Source organism: Mauremys reevesii, linkage group 2 (genome assembly GCF_016161935.1).
Source record: "Mauremys reevesii isolate NIE-2019 linkage group 2, ASM1616193v1, whole genome shotgun sequence".
NCBI lineage: Eukaryota > Metazoa > Chordata > Testudines > Geoemydidae > Mauremys > Mauremys reevesii.
In genome coordinates, this window is record NC_052624.1 from 42,102,344 (window position 1) to 42,117,188 (window position 14,845).

The following is a 14,845-nucleotide window of genomic DNA, read 5'->3' on the forward strand; positions in this document are numbered from 1 at the left end:
ACAATAAGTGGTACAATAAGTAGGAATTTACTATATGCACTTTATTGGTGGATAAACTGAGGCACTGTTAACTCAATTGTCCAAAGTATCACAGTGAATTGATGACAGATCTGAAAATCTAATACAGAATGCCTGGCTCCCAGTTTCCATCTCTAGCCAGTAGACCGCATATAAGCTATTGGTTATAACTGGTATAGCTGCATGTCTTGGGACTGGCCTAGCTATCTGAGAGTTTCCGGGTTCATAACCCTTTGTCCTCTTCATCTGATGGCTACATTCCACCAGAACAATTGAAGTGTTGACTAGTCAAGAAGGTTTGGGAGTATTGGAGATAGAACTTTCGCAAAAGCTGGACCTAGACTATGGAACTTACTTCTGAAAGAGATAAGCATGACTATCAAACTAATCACTTAGAGAGAAATGCAAAACTGATTTCTTTGACTTAACTTTGCCTCAGATGCACAATACACACTTTCACTTTCACACAAACATAAACAACAAAAAATATATAAACCAATCAAATGATTTCTCCTTCAAACTGGAGAGGGTTAGAGAGAAAGGAAGAAGAGGTGTGGAAGGGAAGTGGGGGGCAAAATATTTGAAGTCACTCGAATACTATGAAAAAGGCCATAAAAGTACCAGAATTAGGTAGCTTTTCAAAAACAAGACTTAATGCCAAAGGTTTGAAGCATATTCAAGTGGCTTGCTAGTATAGAATATATCCAACCCATTTTATAGCATAATATTTCAGCACTATTTCTAACATAGAATGCTGCCCTCAAGAACTGGGCAGTAACACATTGGAACAGAGAAAAGAGACAAAAAGTGTGTGAGGGGGTGAGTGTAATTAAGGCTTAAAAAAAAAAGGAGAGAAGGATTGAAGGTGGGAGAGAGTGTTTGAAGTAATAAAACCCAGAAAAAAGAGGAAAGTGAAATAGTGGGACAGACAGATGGAAATAAAATTAAAGCTGATGAGAGAAACAAAGAAAAATTAAGGAGTGAAGGAAAAAGAAGAGAAATGCATAAGAGGAGTGTAACGGAGCTCGCTTACCATTCTGGTGCCTTCTCAGCCTGTTTTGAGAATTAGCTCTGTGGTTGAGTGCGCTCCCTTTGGGTGTGCATTGCTGCCATGATTCCCACTCTTGGCCCATGTCTCTCCAAGGACTGTGGTGCCTTCTTCAGCGACACAACCCTCCAGCCGTGCCACACACTGTGTTCCCTCCTTACAGGTGACCTGCAGTCTGCTGTTCAGCCACTTCCTGCCAGTGGCAAACTGCAGTCCACGGTCTAGCCACCTCCTGCGTGGCTCCGGCACCCTCTTTACCCTTGTATCGGGGCCTCAGTCTGCAACTCCCCAGCCAGGAGCTGTCTCTGGCTTCCTCAGCCCTTGTTTGCAGCACTGCTCTGTCCAGGGTACTGGTAGTTCTCTTGGCCCTTCAGGGACACAGTCCTTCCTCCCTGTGCTCCCAGCAGAGAACTGCCTTTCTCTGCCTTGCAGCTCGTTTTTTATATAGGCCTACTTGCCCCTGATTGGCTGCTCCTCTCAGCCCTCCTCTGATTGGCTGCCTCCAGCTCAGCCTCACTAGGGCTCCTTTTAACCCCTTTTTGCCAGTGAGGGCAGCTGTCCCATCACAGGGAGACCTACTATGTTGTTTTAAAAAAAATCTGCTTAATGGCTTCATTTAATAGAATATTTAATGCCAAAATTTTAAATAAAACTCTAGAAAAGTAAAGTATGGGAAATAATAAAATATATAGGGGTGGGTGGAGTGCGGATAGTCTGGGGAAGGAAAACCATAGGTAGGGCTACACCTGCTCCACTAAGCACTCCCTTAGTGGATGAAAAGGAGAGGGATAAAGGTGAATGTTCGTATTCCAAATGCTAGAATCCCAGCCTAGCAGCTGGGGCTCAACGTTCTACTCCAGAGCAGAGTCCCTTTCAAAAGGAAGTAGAATCACGGGTTGAAAAAGGGCAAGCTATATAGAATAAAAAGATGAAATGAAACTGGCTATGTCTTCGCTATTTCCCTCTATCCCCTTGAAATTTCCCACCATTGCTAACACCAGTCCAACTCCACCACTCATAGCAATGATGCTACCATTAGGATAGCTAGAGCTCCTGTAGGCGCCACAATGTTTAACACCATGATACCTAGCACTGATCAGAGCAGTTCTAAGGGTGCATCTACACTGTGTCTGGGAGGTATAATTTCCAGCTCTGCACGTTCTAGTTCTGATTAAGTTAGCACACTAAAAATAACATTGTGGCTGTGGCACGAGTGGCAGCTCTGGCTAGCTGCCTGGGTATACTCTTGTCGGAAGTCTGAGATCCTAGGTATGTACTTGGGTGGTTAGCCTGTGCTGCTATGGCAATGTTGCTATTTTTAGCCAGTTAGCTTGATCAGAACTAGCGCATATATGTCTACCCAAGTGGGAATTACACCCCCCCAGCTGCAGTGTAGATGTACCCTAAAGTATCATAGGGATATGTCTACACTTTGAGCTGGAGGTGTAATTTGCAGCTTATGGAGACATACCTGCACTAGATCTGATTGAGTGAGTGTGCAAAAAACAGTGCAGCAGTGGTGGGAAGGACTAGCTGCCCCAAGGATGTGCCTAGCATCTTGAATGTGTATGTACTCAGGGGAGAAGGAGGGGATTTGGGGAAGGAGTTGGAATAGGGGCAGGGAGGGGGCGGAGTTGGGGCAGGGACTTTGGGGAAGGGGTTGGAATGGGGTGGGGGTGGTGTGGGGGCGGGGCTGCGGCCAAAAAGGGATCAAGCACACACGGGAAAAGGGGAAGTCCAGCACCTATGACACTAGCTCAGTCTTAGCTAGTACAGGTACATCTCCTTGAGCTGGAATTTACATCTCCAGCTCTAAGTGCAGATATACCCTAACACAGTACTTTTGTTTATACAGTGGCTCATCTTTGCTACCTCTGTTAGTTACAATAGTGGGAATTTTTTTTTCCAAAAAAAAATAGGTCTCTCAGCAACATAGCACTATCCACGCTGGCGTTTCTATCAGACATACCTTTGTTAGCTCCAGTGGAAGTAGTGCACTAAAAATAGAAGTGTGGCTGTGGCAGCATGAGTTGAAGGATTGGCTAGCTACTCTGAATATAATCCTGTCTGAAACACTAAGTATGTACTCGAGATTGCTGCATGTCTATTTTTAGTGTGTTACTCAATCAGAGCCAACGAAGGTGTGTCTGTTTGACCTGGAAATTACACTGCCAGCTCCACTATGGACATACCCTCATAAAGAAACGAGGCACAGTGTGCATTCATTCTCTCTTCTTTTTGATGTTTTCTCTTTTGTATAATTGTGTGGTGGTGGCATTCCAAAATGTTTGGCAAACCCAATTTCTAACTGCTACATTATTTTTACTACTTTAGATCACTCAGGTTTTTAGCTATTCATCTACGTTATATCAAGAAAAATATAGTTTGCTTTTTTAACATAAATATAGAATGATTAGTCTCTCAATGTTGCTGGGTAGTCTGTTCTGTTTGCTGTCTCAGATTACCCTGGTTACTTTCTTTCTTCTTAAATTTTGATAACCAGAACTAGACACCACACTTTTAAATCCTGTCTGTGGGGGTCTGTATCTCCCTTGCTTTGTAATTAATTCCTCTGGATTTATAAACAGTTATCTTGTTTGCATGTAAGCTGCAAGAAGAGCACAACACTCCTGCTTTTCTTGCATGCAGTTTTTCAGGTATTTCCTTGCTAGCTTCCTCTAGTTCTATTTAATTGAGAAAGTAAACATTATTCTCTACACTTGGAAAGCCTTATTCTATGCACATTTCTAAGTTCTTCTTTGAGTGATGTCCTTATGGGTGCTCCACTGTAGGCGCAGCAGCACTCCCTATGCCTGGGATTGGAGATCTTAATCATCGGTGTCTGTCAGACAGCACATGTGCATCTTTCCATTCTCGAGCTGTGAGTGGGACATATATATAGTGGTGTGCGGTCCAACTGCTCCCCCCAGTTACTTCTCTACCACCTTTTGGTCTGGGACGGAATCCACGGCAGAGCCTGCTTCTCCTTTTTTCCCTCGTTAGAATAGTACTTACCTTTCAGTTTTAGTGTAGTTTAGTTCTTCTTCTTCTTTCCTCTATCAAAAGAATTTTTTTTGTTTTTGCTTTACCTTTATTGTTACGTCATAGATTAGGCTTTTGTTTCCCTGCATCCCACAAAAGTGTTCACACTGTCATGACTTGACTGCCAGGGCCTGAAAAGATCAGAACATTCGGTTATGACTTCTCCTCATGGAGAAAGAACTACGTCCAGCATCGGACCCAGGCCCAGACTCTCCCCCATGCGGCTTTCATGCTCTGCCAGGTCATCCGCCAATCCTTATTTCCCATGTTCCTCTAAGAGAAAGTTCTCTTTCTCACTCTGAGACAAAGCCTGCCAGAACACCTTCCCCTGTAAGGTCAGTCACTTCAACATAATCTGACAGGGGACATAGCTCTAGGGCCCGTCTTAGTACCTCCAGGACTGGCATGAAACAATGGTCTTAGGACCATAACCGGGCAGAACTGCAGTCCTCGGCACCATATCTCAGCTGTGGAGACTGAGGCAGACTGAATTTGGCAGCTAAGGCACCAACAAAACCGCTGGCACTAGTGTCCTTTTCGGCACTGCCGAAGCAGTTGGCACCACTGAAGCCTTTGATACAGAGCAAATCCTCAGCATCACCGAAACTGCCGGAATGACCAAGTCCTCAGCACTGACCAAGTCTTCAGCTCCACCTGTGTGGGCTGTTCAAGAGAATGCACCTCTCCCTCGGCACCAAGTCATGCACTGGAACCGATGATGCTCCTCTCCAGAAATTCAGATACCCTAAAGATCTGCTTGTATCTGACGTGACTGAGTCACCTCTGCTCACACACAACCTCCCCTCACTTCCATCCTTCTCTCCGGACTCATAACATTCCTCCCTCCTCCCCCCACTGAGGATGGCACCTCCTCCCCAGTGATGAGGAAGAGTACTCCATTGTGCTCTCTTATTTGTGACAGGCTCTAATGACTTCATCTACTCATCCTCATTATTCACAATCCACATCTAGACCACAATCCTGGTATGGACCACTGTGGATGCAACCACATGTTCCACTCCCTTCACATTGGCCATATTTGCACCCTTGGGCCATATACATGGTGCAATTCGGGAAGCCTCCCATGAAGCAAAGCTGGAGATCTACACCTTTCCCTTCTCCATCGGTCTCTCGCCCACCAGAGACTGAACCTCCATACTGGGTGAGGTGGAAGTACAGGAGGAGGAAGCTCCACCAACACTACATTTCTCCTCTTCTTCCCCTGATAGCCTCCTCATGCCTCCACCTCCTGCTGCTGAGGACTGCAGGCACTTTCAGGAATTATTCCATGGGATTGCTGACTCCCTCCAGATTCCTTTTGGAGGAAGTGAAAATCAGCAGCATAAATTGCTCGATATCCTGCACCCATCTTCTTCCTCCAAAATTGCCGTATCAATGAGGCTTTTCTCAATCCCACGAAAGTGCTCTGGCAGACCCCAGTGTCCATCCTTCCAACCTTCAGATAGGCAGACAAAAATGTGGAATTTCTTTTCTTGCTTCACACCCCAAATTCTATAGTAGTTAATGCGGTGCAAGAGAGAAGATGGCAATATCAATCTAGTCTCTGTCCTGATGGGAAGATCGAGAAACACTTAGTTTTATTCTGACGCAAGACTTATTCATCTGCCACGTTCCAATTTCGACTATCTAATTATGAGGCTCTTATGCTCAAGTACAACTACCTCAACTACTCCAAAATAGAGGAATCCTGCCATAACCTTCCTGAGACATAGGAAGAACAATGCCAGGTGCTTATATCTGGCCCATACAGCCTGACAAGCCTCATTAGACTCTGCGGATACTGCTGCCCACTCCATCAGAACTGCTGTATTCATGAGGCGTGTGTCATGACTACACCTCTCAGCCTTTCCTAAGGAGGTACAAACCACTGTTGAAGACTTATCCTGTGTAGGTCCCAAACTATTTGTGGAGCATATGGATGATTCCCTACACTCCCTTAAAGACTCCTGAGTTAATGTCTGCTCCCTCTGCATTTACACACCAGCACCAAAGAGACTCCTGCTCCTGACCACTGAAGTACACTCCTCAGAGGCACTATGACTCTCGGAGCCGACAAAAGCCCCCATACAAAACATAGGCCACTCTTCAAGGAGCTACCTCTCATGAACCTCCAGCCAAGCAAGAATTTTGAAAGGTGTGGTCAAGGCCCCAAGAAGTCTCTCCTTGTTCCAGTCATACCAACCATCTTCAACATCCCACCAGTTTGGTGACCAATTAGCTCCATTCTTTCTATCATGGAGATTAATTACCTTGGACAAGTCAGTTCTAGAGATCATCAGGGAAGGATGCTCGATCCCTTTCCTATCTATCCTGCTCCACCACACTCCTTCCCTGTCCCTCTTCAGGGACCCTCTCATGAACCCATTCTACGAAAAGAAATAAATCATCTTCTGCAGCTGGGAGCCATAGAACCGGTTCCTTCCTAGCATAGAAGAAAGGATTTCTGTTCCCGTTATTTTCTGATCCAGAAAAATCTGGTGTCTGGTGGCTAATCCTGGAACTTCGAAACCTCAACAAGTTGGTCAAACTGCAGTGCTTCAAAACTGGTTCTTGGCCCTTGACCTCCAAGATGCGTATTTCCATATTGTAATAAAACCCTGCCCACAGATGGTTTCTCCAGTTCACCATGGATACCGACCATTGTCAGTACAAGGTACTGTCTTTTGGACTGTCAGTGGCCCCTCATGTAGTCTCCAAAGTCCTTGCGGTAGTCAATGCCTAAGAAAACAAGGTGGCATCATCTTTCCATACTTAGACAACTGTCTCCTCAAGGCTCCATCCAAAGCTGAAGCTCTTCGCACCATATGGATCCTGATAGACCCTTTCATGAATCTAGGCCTCCCCGTGAACTTGGAAAAGTCTACTTTAACACTGATACAACACCTGGAGTTCATCGGTGCACAACTAGATGCCATACAAGCCAGAGCTTTCTTTCTACCTCACAGATTCTCATCTACAGTGGAACTTGTATCCAAGGTACAAGCCTGTCCCCAGATCTCTGCCAGAACTTGTCTCCAGCTACTAGGACACATGGCAGCCACCATGTTCATGGTAAAGCACTCATGGTTACACATGCAGCGTCTTCAGGCGTGGCTCCATACAGAATATTTCCCTCACAGTTACAGCCTCCACAAGCTGTTTTCCATTCTGAGGATGGTCAAGGATTCACTGCTCTGTTGGACATAGCCCAAGAACATCTATGTTGGGGTTCCTTTCCTTCAGGTGTCACTGACCATGATTCTAACAATCAATGCCTCCTTAATCAGCTGGGGAGCACACCTTCACACTCATAGGGCAGATGGTCTTTAACCGAATCTACCTTACACGTCCACCTCCTAGAGCTATGGACGGTTTGCAGTACTTGCCGACATTTCCTCCCAGTGTTGCACATCACACCATCAGAGCTATGACGGACAATATCACCTGCATGTTCAACAGGCAAGGTGGAGTGAGGTCCCACTTGTTATGCTCAAAGGCACTGAAATTATGGAGCTGGTGTATCCAACATGACATCACCATCTCAGCTGCATACCTCCCTGGACACCAGAACATCACTGCTGAATCATTGAGCAGGAGATTCTCCCATGATCACGAGTGGGAACTGGATATGTGAATCCTTTAGCTTATCTTAAACCACTGGGGATTTCCCAGCCACACCACAAAATGCATGATGCCCTCAATTCTGCTCAAGAATGGGACTGGGAGACGGATTTCTGGGAAACGCATTCCTCATCACATGGGATGCACTACTGCTCTGTGCCTTCCCTCCCTTCTGTGTACTCTACAAGGTTCAGAGGGACTGAGCCCATATCCTTATAGCTCCAACATGGCTATGACAGATCTGGTATACGTACCTCCTTCTTATGCTGGTATGCTGACCAATCTCTCTCCATCCAACTCCGTGATTCGTTTATAGGATGGGGTTGCATCCTCCATCCCAATCCACAGATTCTCCACCTCAAAGCCTGGTTCCTCTGTGGTTCTGGGATTCAGAAATAATCTGCTCAGACACTATTAAACAGATACTCTTGAATAGCAGGCACAACACAACTAGACGTGCTTACCTTCACAAATGGACTAGGGTCCAGTGCTGGTGCGCCTCTCATCAGGTTGATGCCCACATGGGCGATGGCTGCCAAATGCACATGAATAGAGCTGGTGGATAATCCCAATTGCTTAAAGTCTCTTGTCACTGCCACTTAGCCTGGACTATATTTTAGACTTTAAGCAATTGGGATTATCCACCAGCTCTATTCATGTGCATTTGGCAGCCATCACCACTTTTCACTGCCATCTTCACACACCCACTCACGAAACGTTTCCTGAATGGTTTCCAAAAATCTTTATCCTCACACATGAGAACAGAACTAAACCTTTTAGAAAATCACCACGTTTGTTCCTTTCAGCAGCTGAAAGATGCAAAGTCTCAGCCATCTCTAAACAACACCTGTCCAACTGGATCTCGCAGTGTATACATCTGTCCTAACAACTCCACAATTTGCAACCTCCTACTGCAATTAGAGGATGTTCCACTGCCTCGCTTTCCACCTCCAATGCTTTTCTCAATAATGTCCTCATTGATGACCTTTGCAAAATGGCCACCTGGGCATCACCTGATACTGGCCCATCACTGTGATGGATTCACCCTGCAGTGCCACCAGGAACTGGGGTACCACTGAGCCCTCTGACTCACCGGCCTGGTCTCCCTCTCACACTGTGCTGCAGTGGCAAGCTGCAGACGCGCTCCCAGTTCTACACTTCCACCAGCATTCACACAGGCAGGGACACGCCCAGCTGCAGTTACATGCAGGCTGACCAGCCACTGCATAAACCAGCGACAGAGAGGCTACAGCCAAAATAACCACCAGCTTCCCAGCCTAGGACCCCAGAGCTGTACTGTCCTGCCCTCATCAAAACCCTGATCAGTATGAATTTATTATCAGAGGGGTAGCTGTGTTAGTCTGGTTCTGTAGAAGCAGCAAAGAATCCTGTGGCACCTTATAGACTAACAGACGTTTTGCAGCATGAGCTTTCGTGGGTGAATACCCACTTCTTCGGATGCAAGCTTCTTCGGATGCAAGTATTTCCACTGCTTGCATCCGAAGAAGTGGGTATTCACCCACGAAAGCTCATGCTGCAAAACGTCTGTTAGTCTATAAGGTGCCACAGGATTCTTTGCTGCTTCTATGAATTTATTGTCCAGTTTGCCTCCCCCTCAATGTGGAGAGGAAATTCAACAGCCTTTGCCCTTGAGCTAAGATTTCCAAGCACTTAATTCAAACTCAGATAAAGCAGAAACAAGTTTATTAAGTACAAAAGATAGATTTTAAGTGATTATAAGGGATAGCAAACAGATCAAAGCAGATTACCTAGCAAATAAACAAAAACGCGAACTAAGCTTAATATACTAGATAGATTGGATATGAATTAGCAGTTTGTCACCCAGACTGATGATACAGGCAGGCTTGCAGATTCTTAAGGGACAAGCTGCAGTTGCTTTGCAGCTTGGGATCCCTAGGTTTCAATACACAGGCTAGAAATCCCTTTAGCTTCAGTTCAGCACTTCCCCCAGTTCAAGTCTTTGTTCCTTAGGTGTTTCCAGGAGTTCTCTTGTGTGGGGAGTGAAAAACAATGTCACTCCCTGCCTTATATAGCTTTAGCATAGGGCGGGAATCCTTTGTTCCAAACTCAGTTCTCAGACCAGCCTGTGGAAAAACACAGGCCCCCAAAATGGAGTCCAGAGTCATGTTGGGTGGTCACATGCCCTTGCAGAGTCATAGCAGCCATTGCTTACAGGCTGGCTGAAACATCCACAGGAAGGCTCACCAGGTAGGGGATAAGCTTCTCTTAAGGCCTATTGTTTTCCATAATGGCCCATTACCCTAAATGGGTCCTTCACTACCAGCTATTTAGACTGGAAGCATTTTGCCTAGTGGGTGTCACCCAGGTGTGACTACATGTGAAATACAGATACATAGTTAATATTCATTACATTAGAAACAAAAATGATACATGCATACAAATAGGATAATCATATCCAGGAAATCATAACTTTTCCAATGACTCCTTACATGCTCTGTTTTGAACAAAATTGCATTATAATTATTGCATAATCATATCTTAATATCACTATGAAGAATATGGGATGCAGTGTCACAATCACTACACCATGTCTCGTGATGCCACAGCTGACGCTCTCCTGGGCCATACAGTCCCATCATCTGCAGTAAAGGCTCCTCCAAAGCCTCAGCCTTCCAGTTAGGGGCACCGCTTTAGAGTCATCTACAGTGGAGCACCCATAGGGATGTCACTCGAAGAGAAGTTTGCTCACCCTGTGCAGTAACTGAGGTTCTTCAAGATATGTCCCCCTATGGGTGCTCCACTACCTATCCTCCTCTCTGGTTTGGAGCTGACACATGAGCTCTGTGGCAGAGAAGGAACTGAGGGGTGGTCGGACCACACAGTGCTAGATATATGTCCTGCTCATGGTGCGAGAGTGTGGTCCGACATGCACTGCTGATTAAGATCTCTGATTCCAGGCACAGGGGGCGCTGCCGCACCTACAGTAGAGCACTCATAGGGACACACATCTCAAAGAACCTCAGTTACTGCACAGGGTGAGTAACCGTCTCCTCTTGTGTTTTCCTGCCCTACCTTATATTTGTATATTGAGTATTCATTACAAGTGATAAATATTTAACTTTTTAATTGCTGTTTTCATGTTTAATTTGGTACTATGAAACTTTTCTTTCATTTCAATTCTTTTTGTAGAAGTTGAATTGCAAATATTTTATGTCAGATCCCATCAACTTGCTGTGTAGCTTGATTCTGGTTCTTTTATATACCTTCAGTGACTTTGGCAACTGTTACTTAAGTAATAGAGTTGTAATCAATTTCTGGGGAGGATTTTTTTTTCCCTTCCAGCGTTCGTCCATCAGTCACAGTTTCTTGGTCATTTTATCTAATTTATCTCTTCCTCCATTTGCTGCTTCCACTTCATGGAACATGGATTGCTTGTTTAAACAAGCATTAATAACCCATAAGATGCTCTCCTATTGTGTCAGGGACTACTATGCTCCAATTAAGTGTTATGTTCATGTCCGCTCACTATACTGTTAAAATAAAATAAAAAATAAACAGGAATACTGTCTTATGCCAGCAAAATATGAACATATTAATTTGTAACTTTTGTTCTTTGAGTAGTGTCCCTACGAGTGCTTCATTTTAGGTGTGTTTGTGCCCCCTGTACCTTTTGATTGGAGATTTCTCATAAGAATATCCATAGGGCTCGCACATGCATGTTACTCAGTCTCCTGCTCTGTGCTGTTGTTATATAGCACTGTGCAGGCAAACTGCCTTCAATTCCTTCTCAACCACCTCAGCCTGAGTTACCATTGCTGGAAGGCAATCCTGGTAAGTGACAGACACTCCCGGTGCATCTGTTGTCTCAGGGAATCTCATATTTCCCAAAAGTGCAACTTCTGTCTGGCATTAAAATCTAGAGCCAGAAAACCAGGGAGATCAAACTTCGACTTCTTATTCTCTTGGTCTCTGACCCAGGCCAAAGGTCCCCACCCTACCCTCACTACACTGGTCTCCGAGTAAGTTGTCTTCCTCCACTGTCTCTGAGGCACACTCCTCAAGGATATCTAGGAGGAAGACCCAAGATTCCTCCCATAAGACTCCTGAAGACCATCTCCCAAGTTCTGCAGGAAGGGATTCAACCTTGAAGTTGCAGTCTCTGCTGACTCCAGCCACTTTGGCACCCATTGCTCTCTGATCTAGTACCCATGAGGCTGCTGGTTTCTCTGGTACTGAGGGCACTGTTAGACCTGAGGACTGTAAAGTCTTTGATTCTGAGAAGTCATCGGTACCATCAGCAAAACAATCCAGCAAGAAAAGCTCTATCTGTTCTCACTTGGTACCAAAGAAGCTCGCTCAGGCTCCACCTGGACTCCCCACGGAGTGGTTGAATTTACAGTACTGTCATTTCTCTCAGCCACTATCACTTTGGCACAGGCCATGAACCTATACACCTGCCCAGAAGAGAAAGTTTAGCAAGTCCCAGATGGCGCAGAAATCCCATCCCGCCCAATTCTTGAGTTCCCAGAGATCATACAAACCTCAACATAAGAGACAGGTTCCAGAGAAGAAAACCACTTGCTTCTCAACCTTTAATCTCGCAGCCTTCCATCTCCAAGCACAAATTTTGGAAGGTTGGTTGAGAATCCTGAGTTACCATTCCCATTCTTACCAGCTGCATCGATTCATCTGCCTTCTTTTCTTCAGTGGCCACCTTTACCGCTTCCAGTGGGCATGGACAAGTGAGTTTTGGAGATCATCTCTACAGGGCATTCCATCCACTTTACTTGTCTTCCACCTGTCAGCCCCTTCTTCCCCATCCATCTTCAACCACTCCTGTCACAAGAATCTGCTATGACAAGAAATAGACGCTCTCGCTTACTCTTGGGAGCTCTATAACCAGTTCCCATGTGGCACAGAGGGAAGGGGTTTTATTCCAGGTATTTCTTGGTTCAAAAAAAGAAGAGTGGTTGGAGACCCATCCTAGATTTAAGGCTGCTCAACACCTTTTTTGAAGGCACACAAATTAAAAATGGTGACACTTGCAGCAATAATTCTGTCACTGGACCTAGGGGATTGGTTCTCAGCCCTCGACCTTCAGGACACACATTTCCGTATATTGATCCATCCATCTCATAAATGATTCCTATGTTTTACTGTCAATCTGGACCATTTTCAATATTGGGTGCTCCCTTTCAGCCTATCATCTGCCTTAAGATCTTTTTGGGTCATGTCAGTAGTAGCGGCACACCTCCACAGAAAATACTGCTGTTTGTATACCTTTAAAGGTCTCTGTAAAAGACTGTAGAAGCAGCAAAGAATCCTGTGGCACCTTATAGACTAACAGACGTTTTGCAGCATGAGCTTTCGTGGGTGAATACCCACTTCTTCGGATGCAAGTAGTGGAAATTTCCAGGGACAGGTATATATAAGCAAGCAAGCAAGAAGCAAGCTAGAGATAACGAGGTTAGATCAATCAGGGAGGATGAGGCCCTGTTCTAGCAGTTGAGGTGTGAAAACCAAGGGAGGAGAAACTGGTTCTGTAATTGGCACAGAACCAGTTTCTCCTCCCTTGGTTTTCACACCTCAACTGCTAGAACAGGGCCTCATCCTCCCTGATTGATCTAACCTCGTTATCTCTAGCTTGCTTCTTGCTTGCTTATATATACCTGTCCCTGGAAATTTCCGCTACTTGCATCCGAAGAAGTGGGTATTCACCCACGAAAGCTCATGCTGCAAAACGTCTGTTAGTCTATAAGGTGCCACAGGATTCTTTGCTGCTTCTACAGAACCAGACTAACACGGCTACCCCTCTGATCTGTAAAAGACTGTGTGAATGAGGAATGTATGCATTAGAAAAATATAAGGTGTGAAGGCTATTGTTATAGCCAGATGGTCAAGGAAGGAGGAGTGAAAAAAATTAATGACACCAGAGAACCATCAACGCCCACCCATAATTAAGGCAGGGCAGTTTGATGACCCTGAGGTGGAGGCTGGCATCCCTAAAGACAAGACAATTGATTTAAATCAAAACCAGGACACACTAACCCTCTGAGGTGTTTTGGAATGTTAACATCAAAAGATAACACCAATTAAGAAGTAACCAGTCACAAACTGACACAGCAAAATCCATAGACTTCAACAACAACAAAAACTATAAGAAAAGGGTGCTAAGCTATGGGACTTAGAGTTCATCTTGCCACAACTCCAGGAGCATTGAATCATGACCGACAGAGCCTGGCTCCCCTCTGTGACCAATCTAGCTGGGCACTAGATCGATCCAGACTCTGGACTGGTAACTATAAACAGCAACTGGCAGGACTGTGTAATCCTGCTCCTACACAAGCTTTTACCAAAAATATCTTCCGAGTTCCATATTAACCAACCCATTCATCTTCTGGTCCTCCACGCTAAACATCACCTAAGCAAAGAAGAGGTGCTGTTATATACTTCATGTCAGGGGAGCCCTGGACTGCTATCTTGATAGGATTAAACCTTTCAGAAAGACTGCCAAATTATTTGTCTTGATTGCAGACAGATCAAAAGGGTCTCTGGTCTCTAAACAAAGACTTTCCAACTGGCTATCCGACTACATTAGTTTTTGCTACCAGTCTTGTAATATCCAAGCACCCTCAAACAAACACACTCTCTCATTCTAAACCTCTACAGCCTTTCACAATAATGTTCCCATCACTGAAATATGTAGAGCCATGACTTAGACCTCGATACATATGTTCGCTGAGTATTATGCAATAACTCATGACCTAAGTTGCCTGTAAGCTGCTTAGCTGCCTATTTAGCGCCGTGCAGGCACTCAGGGAACCCACCCAGGACCTGCTGCAGACGGAGAAGGGGTGTCCCTCCTTCCAACCTGCCATGGCCAGGGTGCTCCTCCCCCGGCTGCAACTGCTCCTCCAGGCTGCCAGAATGGCCCAGACCCAGCTGCGGCCAGGGCGGTCCTCCCCCGGCCCAGTCCTGCTGGTCCGGGGGAGTGGTGTCTATCCTGCATCTCCAGCCCCAGAGCTGCTGGGGCGGGGAGAGGTGCCTCTCCACCCCGCCCTGCCCCAGCCCCGGTGCTGCTGTGGGGAGAGAGAGAGCTGGGGAGGGAGTCCTCTCTCCCTGTCATAGCCCTGG

General features: G+C 45.6%; 1 protein-coding gene across 8 annotated transcripts in view; it reads left to right on the plus strand.

Moving 5' to 3' along the window:
• Positions 1 to 14,845, plus strand: part of RUNDC3B (RUN domain containing 3B) — a 146,390-nt gene that overhangs the window by 68,305 nt on the left and 63,240 nt on the right. The gene's annotated exons all lie outside the window — the stretch shown is intronic.